The sequence below is a fragment of the Vicia villosa genome, linkage group LG2 (genome assembly GCF_029867415.1).
Source record: "Vicia villosa cultivar HV-30 ecotype Madison, WI linkage group LG2, Vvil1.0, whole genome shotgun sequence".
In the NCBI taxonomy this organism is placed as follows: Eukaryota; Viridiplantae; Streptophyta; class Magnoliopsida; order Fabales; family Fabaceae; genus Vicia; species Vicia villosa.
The window spans coordinates 214942258-214959599 of NC_081181.1; the positions used below are offsets into that span (position 1 = coordinate 214942258).

The following is a 17342-nucleotide window of genomic DNA, read 5'->3' on the forward strand; positions in this document are numbered from 1 at the left end:
AATGAAATTATATATTAATCAATAATATATTAAATTATAATTATTTTGAGTTTTGATCTGTCTCAATTTTTTCTATGTATTGAGTTTGTGTCATAGCATTTTTTTAATTTATTGGGTTTTTATTATAATATTTTATTTATTTCGATTAATATTTATGGAGAAAAATGGGACTTTTCAAAATTTGGGACCATGTGTTGTAGCACTTGCATAGGACCGGCCGTGAGCTTATTCAAGGATTTCTCTAGAAATTGGGTGAGGAAATATGCGAGAAATTTTAGTTTTTGTGACATTCTAACTACTGAAATGTTGGTGATGTTGCACGAGATAGAGCCAACTTGATAAGAGAGAATTACAAATCTGATGGTTGAGAATGACTCTAAAATTCTGATAGATAGGTTCAATCAAGAGATTAATAATGACCTCAATTTTAAAATCTTAGTTTGTAGAATCAATAAGATGAATAAAAAGAATTGGCAAATCAAATTTAACCATTTTTTACATAAAGAAAATTAGTGTGCAAATTAGCTAGTCAAGTATAGGTCACTTTGAACACCCTTTCATTCTTTCAAATCTTCCTAGTCATTTAAAGATTTAAAGATTATGTTAGTTGATGATATTTTTTGAGTCTCATTCTCAATAATTTTCAAAATTACTTGTAAGTCATTATTTTCTTTTGTCCTCTTTAAACTCTTACTTTTAGGCCCCTTTTATTAAAAAAAAATGGAGGTAATTCATATTTGATTGGCAAAAATAATGCACATAAAGTTTCAGAAATTTTATTGACAAAATTTGATTTACATTCATTGCAAGTTGCATAGAACACCCAAAATATGTGAAATCTTAAAGAGCACATTGGCCAATTGTTTTAAATAACAAAATCCTTGCTTAACTATTTTTGCTCATGACTTTCCTCTTCTTGATTCCCCATGTTTTTCACAACTAGAAGAGGTGAACTATCTTTGTCATTAACCTATAATAATCAATAAATAAAATATGTTATGCACTGTCACAAAAATATTACAACCATTATTAGTGTAATTTTAAAAAATAGCTATAATTAAAGTTAAATAAAGTACCTGAGTAGAGACTAATGAAATATCAGTTAACAATTGTTTTTTCTTGTTCTCCTCTACGCAGAAATAAGAGTACAAAGCCATTCCAAAAATAGCAATTAAGATTCCAATAATGTTCCTTCCATTGAAAGGGTCATGGAGTAATGTGTAACCAAATCCTAGAACAAGACATGTTTTGAGGTGACCTAGAACTTGATATGTTACAGGTGATGTTTTCCCTATAACAAGAAATGTACTAAAGTTCACTTAAACCGCAATCAAACACGATAGGATGATGAACGCCTGTTTTTTATCCACATAACAACATTAAACTTAATCAGATATATCAGTTATTCAGTGAATCAGAAAACTTAAAGGATTAAACATTACCGAGACATTTGTAGAATATTTGAAGGCAAATACACTTTGATTGGTGAGTAATTTATCAACTATAGGGCCAAAAACAAAAAGAATTGCTGCTTGAAAGGGAGAAGAGTGGTAAAGCAACTGTGTTGAAGAAACATCTAGCTGCTTTTGTATTGTATTTGTCAGCTAAATTAATCACTAAGTTAAGAAATAGTATAAATATTTTTGTTTATATTTATGCGGAGTGATTATAACAACTAAAAATTCAAACACGATTAAGAGGTAGAGTCAAAATCAGTCTGATAATATTCAACCTAATAATATTGAGTCAGAAGCCCTCTGTTAATATTCAACCTAGCAATATCGAATTTTATCTACTAGAATTTGTGACGAAATAGTATCAATATTTGTCATAATTAACTAACAACAATATAATTATATGGTAGGATACAATTTGGCTCACACATGTTGTTAAGATTGCTAGAAGGGAAAGAATTGTTCCCAAAAAATTGAGTTGAAGATCAGTGATAGAAGCAACACCAACTCCAACAAGTAATAGAAATAGAGAGAATTTTATTTTCTGGCTGCATCAATGATTAGCATATAATCATTATTTTAATGTTTAATAATAATAACATAAACTATTTACTTAGTATTTTAACTAAGTTATTACCTGAATTGTTTGTTTAGGAAAATGGTTTCTAACATTACAGTGAATGGTATGATTGCAAGTTTTGTCATCTGCAAAACAATCATTTTAAAGCATAGGAAATGTATAATTTCTACTGTTTTTCATATTGATCAAGTTTTATGAAAAAAATATGTTGAATAAAAAATACATAAATAATGATAAAAGATATAATAAAAAATTAATAATAATATTTTTTTTATTTTTTTATTATTGATATAGTGATCAGCACTACTAAATAATTTAATTTGAATTTTAATCATCAATAAATCAAATTACTAAGTTGCAACACTGAAAGCATAAATATTTTATTGATAAAGACAACCAAAAAAAAAAACTAAAATATGACTGTTACTTTATACTAAATTATTAAAGCTAAGGAAATTATATTTGTTGGTTTGAATCTTGATCATTTCTTTATATTTTAAAAATAAATTTTATAATTTTTTTTTTCAAAAAATATTAAAATTTCTTTTAATCATTTTTATAAATTAAAATAGTAATTTTGACATCTAGTAAAAAGATAAAAACATTATTGACATTAAAAAATTACAAATAATTTTGACGATCAAAATTATTATAATTAATTACAAATAAATAAAAATAATTTTGACGATCAAAATTATTATAATTAATTACAAATAAATAAAAATAATTTTGACATAATTATACATTATTGAAAATTAGAGTATATTTGAAATCACAATTTTAAAAAAATATATATCTTAAAGTTAATTTTTATAAAAAATATTCAAAATAACTTCCAATTTTAGTAATTTTTTATAAAAATTTTATATTTGAAAAAATTATAATATAAAGATGATATACCTAAAAAAACGAAAAATTTCTAAATTAATTTTTTATTTAAAACTTTTTTTAAAATATTATTGATAAATTTTTTTAAAACAAAAAAATATTTTAACACTACAAATTATTTTTAAAAACAGTAAATGTTGAATATTACCATTTTTAATAGAAATGAATCTGATAATATATAAAACAATCATAAAAATAATACTCTTTTTTTTCTTTTCTAAACTAGAATAAAAATGGGATAGAGTAAATTAACCTGATAAAATCCAACAGAATTGAATCCAAGACTCAAGTTGAGAAATCCAATAGAAACACCATTTAAAATTCCAAAAAGAATAATAGTCTTCATTTCAATGGACTTTGTCACAAACAAGTTTAAACGTTGAGCCACATGAAGTGTACAAAATGTCACAATCAAATGCCAACTAGTAAGTGTTGTAGCTAACACAAATCAAAATAATAAAATTAAAATTAGTGGAATAAATAAATAAATAATTTAGATAGTAATTAATCTGATTTTTGAAAATGAATGATTATTACCGAATGGAAAGCCAAGAGAAGTCATCAAAGCTTTGTTGCAGATAACAATGGAGACAGAAGAAGCTACTGACAGACACAAAGCACCAATAACACCCCATTCAAACTTCCACATCTGCATTTTTATTTTTGCAACAATCTTTCTAATATGCAATGCTAAAAAACTATATATATATATATATATATATATATATATATATATATATATATATATATATATATATATATATATATATATATATATATATATATATATATATATATATATATATAATTTTTGTGGCCTTTATATTTTCCGTTAACTTAAAAAGATCTTTTTTGTTTGCAAATTTTGTGTGTATTGATGAGATAGATTCATTTTATCACAAATTAGTAATATTAATAAAAAAATATATAAAAAATAATAAAAATATTTAATATTTTAGAATGTGAATTTATATTCAAGAACTTTTTTCTTAAGGAAATTTAGAATTAAAGTCAAAAGTAGTATATATTTTTACATAGAGAGTCAAAGACGGTGAATAATAGATTAAGAGTTTAATTTTTAAATATAATCATTGTGTTTTTTATTTGATCATTCAAGAAAATTTAAAAAATCTAGAATAAAATAGTAATAATTATTATAAAGTTACACAGAATATTCAATTGCGAAATTATATGTTCAAATCTAAAATAAAATATTCAATCTAATAATACTAGCATATTACAAATTGTAATTAGTTTAAAATATGAATAATCATTGTTGTTCTGGACTGGTTCAATGAGACTCAATTCACTTCTACATCTAGAATGACTTAGTATATGTTTGGAACTGCGTTTGTGTTGGCATTCTCGCGTCCCAATGTATTGCAAACGTGAAAACAAAGAAGCTACTATATGTAGCTTTCACGGCAACGTGGAAATCTAACGTGATTCTACCAAATGCAACACAATACCAAACAAGTACTTAATAGTTTTGGCCCAACCAATTGAGGATAAAGGGAAGCAATTTTCTCTTTGCGCTTCCGTCGGGACGGATCTTCACTTGGCCAAAGGACCAATGAATCATCGCTGTCTTCAGTAAGGCCTCCACCTACGCCAACGTCGAGTTGTCTATCCTGTTCCTCATCCGGTGACGAACGGTTACTTGCTCGCAGGGCACCATCGCTGTCCATGAGTACATCTTGTAAGTAAAAAATCACCTAAGCATGTTCTTTACAAAGATTATAACATATAATCACTTTAGTGCGGAAGCTATAAAAATACATATATGAACACGAACATGAATATAGGATCATTTATCATGTTGATCTATTAAAGATTAATGAAGAGTAAGGAATCAAGGAATACCTGGATCCATTGTAGAATTACTCGCTTGGCTATAGCTCTTCCTCAACCAGTACTCCTCACGCCTCAGTACTCTTCAGATGGGGAGAAGAGTGAATATGCTTTTCGTACTGATATATTGGGGACCATAGCCCATTATATAGGTGATGGCCCATTAGAGTTCCCATTATCCCGAAATGGGCCATCTGACATCCACCCAATTTGACCCATATCAATTAATTGATAAATAATTAATTATATAAATAGAAAACTAATTAGCCTTATTACATAATTTGACCACTAAATCAATTAAGGCTTCATATTGATAAATAGCTAATATAATCAATTTAAATATATATGCCCACATAATATTATTTAAATATTTTATTTAATAAAATATTCTAACAATCTCCCACTTGGGCAATATATCTTAATGATTATATCATTATTCTTTAGGCGCGCATCCGAATGCTATTTATCCTTAGATTTCTCCTTTACAATCTAGTTCACCTCACACATCAATAAGGGACCACCGCGGCTATCGTCACTAACTTAAGACGTGAAGGAACCCCGATGACCACCAAATCAATGCATTTGATAAAATAGATCGATATGGATGAGTGGCATGGAAATTTCATGCAATGTGATCTCTTTATCATGTCTATTTCCAACTGGTCCAACTAAAGTCTTTAGTGAGATCAAAACTAAAGTTCCTTAAGTGCAATTTAAAACAAAATATTTGCACATAACCAAAAAATATAATGTTATAACAATAAAGATTAATAAACTTTATTTCTGCAGAATTTCAAATATAACATGGATTGTTCCGGAAAAAAAAAATGAAACCAAAGTATAGAACATATAACAAAAAAGAAGTAAGACTCCCACTAGTCCAAGGCAATATCAAAACCAAGACCCATGTGAGCAACATGCCCATGAAAATACTTAGGCGTTAAGCCTTTGGTTAGTGGGTCAGCTAGCATTAAGTCTGTCCCTATATGTTCTATCAAAATCTGTTTCTCCTGGACTCTTTCTTTCACAACAAGATACTTGATATCAATAAATTTTGATTTTGTAGCACTCATGTTGTTGTTTGAGTAGAGTACAGCTGCACTATTGTCACAATAAATCTTCAAAGGCCTCTGGATGCTCCCAATGACGCGTAGGTCCGTGACAAAGTTTCGCAACCAAGTTGCATGATTTGATGCCTCAAAGCAAGCCACAAACTCCGCTGCCATGGTGGAAGGAGCCACTAAAGTCTGTTTTGCAGACTTCCAGGAGACGGCTCCTCCAGCCAAGAGGAAGATATAACCAGATGTGGACCGTTTGCTGTCCGGGCATCCTGCAAAATCAGAGTCAGAATATCCAATGATCTCCAAGTTATCTGACTTCTGATAAGTGAGCACAAAATCTCTAGTTCTCTTCAAGTAGCGTAAAACACGTTTTACTGCCGTCCAGTGCTGCATACCAGGGTTGCTCAAATATCTGCCAAGAACTCCTACAATGAAAGCTAAGTCGGGACGAGTGCAAACTTGAGCATACATGAGACTCCCTACAGCTGAAGCGTAAGGAATCTTATCCATCTCTTTCTTTTCAAGATCCGTAATGGGGCACTGTTTGAGACTAAATTTATCTCCTCTAGCAACAGGTGTGTCTCCTGGTTTACTATCTTTCATGGAGAATCTATCCAAAACTGTATCAATATAGCTCCTTTGCGATAATCCTAAGATACCTCGAGAGCGGTCTCTAATTATTTGGATTCCTAAGACAAAGGAGGCGTCCCCAAGATCTTTCATCTCAAAATTTTTTGTGAGAAATCTCTTGGTTTCGTGCAATAAGCCTATATTGTTGCTTGCCAAAAGGATATCATCCACATATAACACCAAGAAAATAAATTTACTCCCACTGAACTTGTGGTATACACAATCATCAACTGGATTAGCCTCAAAACCACAAGAGGATATTACTTGATGAAATTTGAAATACCATTGACGAGAAGCCTGTTTAAGGCCATAGATGGATTTCTTAAGTTTGCAAACCATAGACTTTGGATCTCCCGACACAAAATTTTCTGGTTGTACCATATATATCGTTTCTTCAATGTTTCCATTTAGAAACGCAGTTTTAACATCCATCTGATGCAGCTCCAAATCAAAATGAGCCACTAAAGCCATTATGATTCTAAAAGAGTCTTTCGATGAAACTGGAGAGAAAATCTCTTTGTAATCAATGCCTTCCTTTTGAGTAAAACCTTTAGCGACAAGACGAGCTTTATATCTCTCAACATTACCTTTTGAATCCCTTTTGGTCTTAAATATCCATTTACAACCAATGGGTTTCTTTCCTTCAGGTAATTCAACAAGATCCCAAACATCATTGTCACCCATCGATTTCACCTCATCCTTCATGGCATCAATCCACTTGAGAGAATTAGGACACTGCATAGCTTGACGAAAGTTGATAGGATCTTTTTCAGTCAAGCCAATGCCATCCTCATGTTCCTGAAGAAATACAACATAATCATCTGGAATTGCACTTCTCCTCTCTCTAATGGATCTTCTTAATAATGGCTGCTCTTGAGGTTGTTGAGTTTGAACTATAGGTGGTGCTTGAGGAAGAAACTCAGTGTTGTCTTCTTCGTGAGGGATGTTAGGAATAACATCTTGATTTGTTTCTGGATCCATTACTGGTAGAATGACAGGTATAAAGACTTGTTCATTCCCAGTAACAGTTTCTTCATCAAAAACAACACTCCTTATGCTTCCTTCCCCTCCAAACTCTACATCCTCAAGGAATCTTTCATTTCCCGTCTCAAAAATTGTTCTAGTGATGGGATTGTAAAATTTGTACCCGCGAGAGTATTCGGCGTACCCAATAAAGTAGCAACTAACAGTCTTTGCATCCAACTTACCTTCAAGAGGCCTATAAGGTCTCGCTTCAGCTGGACATCCCCAAATGTGTAAGTGCCTAATGCTGGGCTTTTTCCCAGTCCATAACTCATAAGGGGTTTTAGCTACTACTTTACTAGGCACTCTATTAAGAATATAAACTGCAGTTTTTAATGCCTCTCCCCAAAGTGACTCTGGTAGGGAAGAATGACTAATCATACTTCTCACCATATCCTTAAGAGTCCGATTTCGTCGTTCTGCAACTCCATTCATGTTGGGTTTCCCCGGCATTGTATATTGCGGAACGATTCCACACTCCTTGAGGAAAAGCGCGAAGGGCCCAGGACGTTGTTCCCCTGATCCATCATATCGACCATAGTATTCACCACCACGATCTGATTTGACGGCCTTGATTTTCTTTCCAAGCTTAAGTTCAACTTCAGCTTTGAAAGACTTGAACATGTCTAGGGACTGAGATTTCTCATGAATTAAGTACAAATAGCCATATCTGGAGTAGTCGTCTATGAACGTAATAAAATACTTTTGTCCATTCCATGAACCCGTAGGGAAAGGGCCACATATATCCGTATGAATTAGTTCTAAGACGTCTTTAGCTCTATCAGCATCAAAATTTCTTTTGTTTGTTTGTTTACCCTTAATGCATTGTATGCAAACTTGAAAATTTGTCAAATCTAAGGGTCCAAGAATACCCTCTGACACAAGCCTTTGAATTCTCTGTTTAGAGATATGTCCTAATCGCTTATGCCATAAAGTGGCAGAACTTTCATTTAATTTTCGTTTTGTACCATGTGATTCAATCTGCATTATTTTGTTATAAGGACGTTCAATTTCAAGCATATAAAGATTATCATTTAAAGACCCGCAACCAATAACACTTGAATCAAACGAGAGACTAAATTTATTATTTCTAAATGAACAAGCATAACCAGATTTGTCCAAAACAGAAATAGAAATTAAATTCCGCCTAATAGACGGTGCAACATAAGTCTCAACCAAATCCAAATGAAAACCAGTCTTTAACAATAATCTAAAAGTCCCTATAGCCTCTACTGCAACTTTATTGCCATCGCCCACATAGATGAATCTTTCGGCATCACTTGGCGGACGGCTCCACAGGCAACCCTGCATGGACATACTAATGTGAGTAGTAGCACCAGAATCTACCCACCAAGTATCCTTAGGTACAGAAACTAAATTAATTTCAGAACAAACAAAAGTGAGAAAATTACCCTTCTTTACACGCCATGCGGCATACTTGGAACAATCCTTCTTCATGTGTCCAGCTTTCTTGCAAAAGAAGCAAGTGGACTCCTTAGGTTGTTCCTTTGCCTTCTTGTTTTGAGAAGAATTCCCTGCAGTTCTTTTCCTTTTGAATTGAGAGTTAGTAGCCAAATGAGCACTTTCAGTCTTATCTTTCTTCAGCCTCTCTTCCTCTTGTACACAATGAGATATCAGCTCATTGAGGGACCATTTGTCCTTCTGAGTGTTGTAGCTCACTTTGAATTGCCCAAAGTGTGCAGGAAGAGAGATCAAAACTAAGTGCACAATTAAGTCCTCAGGAAGTTCTAACTTCAATGCCTTAAGTTTTGAAGCAAGATGAGACATTTCCATGATATACTCTCGTATGTTCCCTTTACCTTTGTAACTCATCGAAATTAGTTTTGACAAAGTAGTGCTTGTCTCAACCTTATCATTTTTAGCAAAAAATTGTTCAATGGTTTCAAGGAACTTCTTAGCACTCTCACTTTCAGCAATCGAGCCCCTAATAACTTCAGGTATGGATCTTTTGATCATCATGAGGCACATTCGGTTGGAGCGGTCCCACTTTTCAATTTTTGCTTCATTTGGATTCTCATCAGTGGCGATCGGGCGTTCTTCCCTCAAGGATAAATCCAAGTCCATGCATCCAAGAACGATCTCAACGGATTCTTTCCAAGACTTGAAGTTCATCCCATTCAGCATAGGGATGGAGTTAATTTGAGCAACAAAGTTGGGAGCGGTAGCAGCAACAACTAAATAAGTGAAAATAAACATACAATAACATTAGTAGGCATGTCAAAATAACCGTAGAGACATGCACAATAATCTTAATATGAAAATTAAACAAGACCTTAACAAGATACCAAACGCACCATTAATTTTCAATCTTCGGATTGTAAAAAAAAATTAATTGCAAACGGTACTCTCAACGTAACGATCAAATATTGACAATAAGTCCGGTCAAATAATGGTCACCTTAGGGCAGCCCATTATCCACATGGAAAATAAATTTATAATTATCACATATTTACCATCACAAGTATAAAATTACACGGCCAAGTTGTGCCATGCTTCGGGCCGACTACAACTCGCATGAGTAATTACACACTTCATCTTTTGTAAACTCAATTGAATTAATATTATGCAATAGAGGTTACTTCGGCAACATATTATTTAAACTAATTCAATAAAATTTACTAGATAAATTAATAAATTAAATGGGAAGGTCTTAAAAAAAATTTCATGAACAGCACTTGCAAAATGCAATGCCAATTGTATGTTTATATTATATTATTATCTAACTATTGTGTTTATGTCATGTAGTATAACAAACCGATATAATTAATTAAAATAAACACTTTTATACATAATTATAATATAAAAAAAACATATAATAAAACATATAATAAAAAAATTAACGTATTGAATAATTAATTCAAATAAATTCTATCAAATTTAATTATAGCAGTATTATATTGTCTAACAATTATGTATCCGGCAATTGTCTAACAATTGTGCAACTCTGTACGTTATATATTTCAATTCAATTTACATAATAAAATTGATTCAGTACGTTATTTTATGTTACTTTATGTTACTTTTCAATGCAATACGTTACATCCATATTAAATACCATTTATAATGAAATGATCATAAAAGGAAAAATAAATTGTAGGGGACATGATCATTTTATGGTCATATACATTTTATAGTTGCATAAAATGATTCAAAAAAAAAAAACATAGATAATAAAAAAAAATAATTTTAATCTATGTTAATTTTTTTTATTTAAATATAGTAATAATGAAAAATATATATTACCAACTAATAGGACAAAAAAAAAAAAAAAAACCATAGACAATTCAAACATTTCATTAAAAAAAATTTCACGTCTCTGAAATTGATTTGAGTAAGAATACAAAACAAGAGAAATTTGATACAAACACAATTAACCCAATCTCCATAATATAAATAATCCCAATAAATCAATCATGAATAAAGCTCTGATACCAATTGTAAGTAAAAAATCACCTAAGCATGTTCTTTACAAAGATTATAACATATAATCACTTTAGTGCGGAAGCTATAAAAATACATATATGAACACGAACATGAATATAGGATCATTTATCATGTTGATCTATTAAAGATTAATGAAGAGTAAGGAATCAAGGAATACCTGGATCCATTGTAGAATTACTCGCTTGGCTATAGCTCTTCCTCAACCAGTACTCCTCACGCCTCAGTACTCTTCAGATGGGGAGAAGAGTGAATATGCTTTTCGTACTGATATATTGGGGACCATAGCCCATTATATAGGTGATGGCCCATTAGAGTTCCCATTATCCCGAAATGGGCCATCTGACATCCACCCAATTTGACCCATATCAATTAATTGATAAATAATTAATTATATAAATAGAAAACTAATTAGCCTTATTACATAATTTGACCACTAAATCAATTAAGGCTTCATATTGATAAATAGCTAATATAATCAATTTAAATATATATGCCCACATAATATTATTTAAATATTTTATTTAATAAAATATTCTAACACATCTCTGTCTGTCTCAACGGCTAGTTTCAAACAACCTTTCGAGATTTCTGGTTTCAAACCTATATTCGTGACAGTCACATATTTTCGATCAGAATCCCGAATCCAGCTCAGAATATGAACCAATAGCCAAACGGTGGGGCAATATAAAAACTATCTCATTTGAGAATGTCAGGTAATTCAAATCTCATCCTAAACACTTTCACGTATCTCGGCACCCTATTGACTTTATCATCGGAGTGCCTTGCAGATACACATCCTCTTCCTTGATTACAATATTGTACACGATCTCTCTAATACACTTCAGATTCTGATCAACAAATAATCGTTTAAATAAAATGACAACATATCACTATTCACAAATAATAAAGTTGTGAATTTTTTTTGATGAACTTAAATTTGAATACTTTTGAGTTGGTTCTTTAAGTTTATTTTACATATTTTGTATGAAAAAAAATATGATTAATATATAAAATATTTTTACATTATCAATCAATTACATTTATGTATTCCGTCAAATCACACTTTTAATTTTAAAGTAGAGATATGATAGGATTAAATATTATAATCTTATCGAATAATAGTATAAAATTATTTTACACAGACAGACACTACCTTTAATTTTTTATTTTATATTCTTAATGTTAATTTAAAGAAAATATGTATAATATTAAGATAACTCATATATGCATCTTTTATTCATTCATATTCTTTCTCTATTTTTTCTTTTTGAATTTAAATACGTGACAGTCACATATTTTCGATCAGAATCCCGAATCCAGCTCAGAATATGAACCAATAGCCAAACGGTGGGACAATATAAAAACTCTCTCATTTGAGAATGTCAGGTAATTCAAATCTCATCCTAAACACTTTCACGTATCTCGGCACCTTATTGACTTTATCATCGGAGTGCCTTGCAGATACACATCCCCTTCCTTGATTACAATATTGTACACGATGTCTCTAATACACTTCAGATTCTGATCAACAAATAGTCGCTTAAATAAAATGACAACATATCACTACTCACAAATAATAAAGTTGTGAATTTTTTTGATGAACTTAAATTTGAAGATTTTTGAGTTGGTTCTTCAAGTTTATTTTTTATATTTTTTATGAGAAAAAATATGATTAATACATAAAATATTTTTATATTATCAATCAATTACATTTATGTATTCCGTCAAATCACACTTTTAATTTCAAAATAGAGATATGATATGATTAAATATTATAATGTTACTGAATAATAGTGTAAAATTATTTTACAAAAAACGGACACTACCTTTAATTTTTTATTTTATATTCTTAATGTTAATTAAAAAAAATATGTATAATATTAAGATAACTCATATATGCATTTTTTATTCATTCATATTCTTTCTCTATTCTTTCTTTTTGAATTTAAATTCTTAAAGAATAATAAGAAAAGAGAAAAGAAGTCATACATTGACAGTGTAAAATAGTTTTACACCGTCAATCAATCACAACCATGCATCTAATTACACCCCACTTTTATTTTAATTTTTTTTAGTGACATGACATTTTGTTGATTTTTTATTGATTGAATGTGTAAAATAACTTTACACTGATAGTGTGTGAATATTAGAACAAGAGTATTTAACTTTTTACAGCGGTTCAAATTCACGAATTTCATCTAGGGGTTCAAATTCACGAATTTCATCTAGGAGACATGATAAATCAACAATAGGGCTATTACTAAAAAAAATCAAGTCGAACTAAATTATAATATAAATTTATTTGAATTGAATCGAATAATTTAATTTACTTAGAATCAAATCAAATCAAAACCGAACCAAACTATAATCATTTGTTTGATATATTGTTAAAAAATTCCGAACCATTAGAAGTTATTTTCTTCAAACCCAACCATTTAGTAAAGAACCAAATCATTAAACTATTTTTCTAAAAAATAAAAACTTGTTTTTATATTTTTCATTTTTAATTTTGATTCGATTACAATTTCAGTTTGGTTACAGGTTTGGTTCGGTTCTAAAATTGTTTGTCTCACTAACAAGTTTTTATATTTTTCTTTTTTAATTTCGATTAGATTACAATTTCAATTTTGTTACAGGTTTGGTTTGGTTCTAAAATTGTTTGATTCACTAACAAAACATAACTGCTCAGTTATTTTAACTTTAATTCGATTCGGTTCGATAGTTCGGTTCATAATTTTTTTAACATCCCTAATCAACACTTATCATTAAGTAATAAATAGGCTTAATTACATTTTATTATCCATTTTTTTTTTTAGTTTTTATCCCTTTATTTTAAAATCCGAAATTTTAGTCCCTATATTTTACTTTTTTGAAGATTTTGGTTCCCTATAAATTCGAAGACAATTTTAAATGAAATGACGCTCACATTGATGATGTGATAGTGCCAGTTCAGCAGTAAAATGTTAAAAAAAAAAAAACTAATTTTATTTACGATTTATGTTGATCATGTCATCAATGGGACTTCCATTTCATTAAAAATTACTTTCGAATTTGCAAGGGGACCAAAATCCTCAAAAAACTAAAATAAAAGAACTAAAATTCCGAATTTTAAAATAGAGGAACCAAAACCTAAAAAAAAAAATAATAATAAGAGGAGCAAAATTACAATTAAGCCTAATTAAATATAAAAGAAAAACACCATGGTAAATTTTTTCATAGATATTTTTTACTTTTTATTTTAAGCTTTAACTTCTATCTCTTTATCTGTTTCAAAGTAGTTTACGTAACTTCTACCGAAGTCCAAAACCCATAAGAAACCAGAATAAATTAGAGAAGAAGAAGATTATCATTACTACTAATAGTGACATTTAATGCCATTCTACAAATGTCACAGGATTTGAACCTTATTCCTTAAAATGATAAAGATAAACTCCTACCACTCAACCTGATTCCTCTTAAACATTTTGACACTGAAAATGAGATGTATTAGTTATATATTATTAATTATATGGGAAGCGTTGAAAATCTTAAGTCCATTCTTTTCATGGACCAACCTGCCTGCCAACCCCATTTAAGGTGAGTCAACAACCAACTAAGAAAAAAAAATTTAAATAACCAGGTTTGATAAAAAAAATACGAAAAAAAACCATGTTTTCGGGGTATTTACCAAACTGTCTATGTTTGGGATATCAGAATACTGAATGCGCCAAATGAAATGGCGTATAAGTATAAATTTTGGGTGCATGCGCCAAATGAAATGGCATGCCCTAAAATCCAATAGGTTTGCGCCAAATGGAAGGGCGCATAAGTCTAGGGTTTTTGCCCTAGAAGCCAAACCATTTGGCGCCTTAGTTCTAGGGCTTTTTTTTTTATTTTTTTTTTTCATTTTTTTTAATTCATTTTAGTTGAATATATTAAATTTAAAATTTTTTTATATTTTATTTGTTATGATATTTACAGAAATAAATTTGTAAAATATTTTTTTCGCCTTATAAATTTAATGCAGAAAACGAAAATCAAAATTGTAACATCGATTACAATATAATTTAAGAACTAAACATCGATTACAATATAATTTAAAAACTAAACATCGGTTACAATTAATTTCAGAAACGATACCAAAGATTAATGAAAAATACAACAACATGATCAATGACGTCCATCACCAAGATAGCCATCCGTTCCGCAACCTGGTCTTATAATGGGACGTTTACCGCGATCGTTGATTCCGCCGCGAATATTGACACCGCCTCTTGCCCTAGCTCTACCCCTACCCCTGCCCCTTTGTGCTTCTTGTTGGGTTTGTGTCACGGGGGCTGGTACTGGGATGTCGCGTGGATCGCTGTCTATGAATTCGTCGACGCCCCCATAATTATCCGGAAAACCGCTGTTGTAAAGTCGGCTACCCATTCCCTCAAATGTGTTTATTCGTGGTGGTGGAGTGGGGTGGGAAAAGACCTCCGGTTCATAGCATCCCGCAACACTAGAACTACCTTGGTTAAAGCCGAATTGGTTTGTAGGTGTTGCGTAGCCGGAGGGGGCGCCACGGTAAGAGGATTCACCATGAGGACCATCGTCGGGACTAAGATGAAGGCTAGATGAACCGGGAGTTAGGTTTTGGCCGAATCCCCTTGAGGACCCAGTAAATGTTGCAAATCCGAATGGTTGTGAGTGGGTCTGATATTGGTCCGAGGAAGGATGGCGGTCTTCATACCCTTGTAATGGTTGAGATTGGGATTGGAACATATTTGATTGGCGGATGTTGTGTGCGGAACGGGATGGAGTACTGAAAATATTTTGTTGTTGTTGCTGGAGTTGTTGTTGTTCCTGGAGTTGTTGTTGTCGTTGCTGTTGTAGGAGTTGTTGTTGGCGTTGTTGCAGGCTTTGTTGTTGTCGTTGCTGAAGTCGTTGTTGTTGCCGGAGTTGTTGTTGTTGTTCTTGTTGTTGTTGTTGTGGTTCTTCTTCCGGTTGTTGTTGTTGTGGCAAGATGTAGTTCTGTGCACGGGGATCAATCAAATAGAATGGAGCTGCAAGAAACAGGTTAGGGGTTGTGGCTGTACGATACCAACTCATGTACTCAGGAGAAGGTTTCATTTCATGGTCACTAACGGGGAAGTTTAGGACATACTGGCGACGGTTCTTCCACATCTGGCGCTGATCGGGTGCAAAATCCTTCCAGTGTTGGTGTGTCCATTGATGGTTAACTCTTTTTAGGTGCCACACTCCCAAGTCAACAGGAGGGTCGGGTATCCGTTGACGCATCCCAAATTGAAGCATCACCCGGTCACTTTGATGCATTTCTATTATGTTGTACCGGATTAAGCAACACTTTGTCGTCCAGATTTCTGCATCCTGAGCTCTAGGCTCATACTCACACTCGAGATACGGTCGCCATATGAACTGCATGCATGAGATTTATACATTACTTCGGGAAAAAATATTTACGGAAAATACTTATAAAAAAGAAGAAAAGAATTAGAGATAATACTTGATGGGGTCCAAGGTGATCAATTAGCGTGCGGTACATTGTGATATTTGACCGCGGATTACGTGTGAAGTCCATTTTTTTCACACAATATCTACAACAAAAATATAATGATTTAGTTAGAATGGAGTAGAATGTGTAAGGAGAAAATGGTATACTAAAAACTTACCTCAAGGCATACGGAAAGTCCCAACTTCCGTTGTTAACCGGGGCCAGTATGGGCATCCTCCACCACCCCCACACCTGCACCAACAGGGCGCATCCATAGAATGTGCAGGACTCAGCAACCGCGTTTTTGCATAGTGACTGGTACAAGGTAGCCAGTACCGCAGACCCCCAGCTGTACAGACCAACTCTACTAAAATCCATTAGCAAACGAAGATACATAAAGTTAACCGTGTTACCCGTGCTATCTGGGAACAAAACGTTTCCAATAAGCAACAATACATAACACCTAGTTTTCTGCAGTATGGTCTCTTGGGGAGACGCATCATTCAAGTGAAAATTTTTATAATAATCCTTTAACCTCTTGAGGTTAACACCTTGCCCCCTAGCACCAACGGCTCCTTCTATCAAGTCTATTCCAATTGCCTCTTGGCATAAGCTATTCGCCTGCATAACACAACCATTAATTGCCTTACCATCAACAGGAAGGCCGAGTAGCATATGAACATCTTCAAGGGTGATGGTGCACTCCCCTGTTGGAAGATGGAAGGTGTGTGTCTCGGGCCTCCAGCGTTCTAGCAAAGCAAGAACAAACTTGTGGTCAATAGAAGACTCGGCGATCCTGCTAATCGGACCGAAACCAGCAATGTTCAGGTATGGTATAATGCGGTCGTCCGGAGCGATGGTATGTTTACTACGAGTGCGAAAACGTTGAACGTTCTGAAAAGAGTAAGCATGCC

The 17342-nt window shown here is 32.2% G+C and overlaps 1 pseudogene; it reads right to left on the bottom strand.

Annotated features, from left to right (window-relative positions):
* Positions 1 to 836: 836 nt before the first annotated feature.
* LOC131648212 (UDP-xylose transporter 1-like) lies at positions 837 to 3594 on the bottom strand (annotated as a pseudogene).
* Positions 3595 to 17342: the final 13748 nt, after the last annotated feature.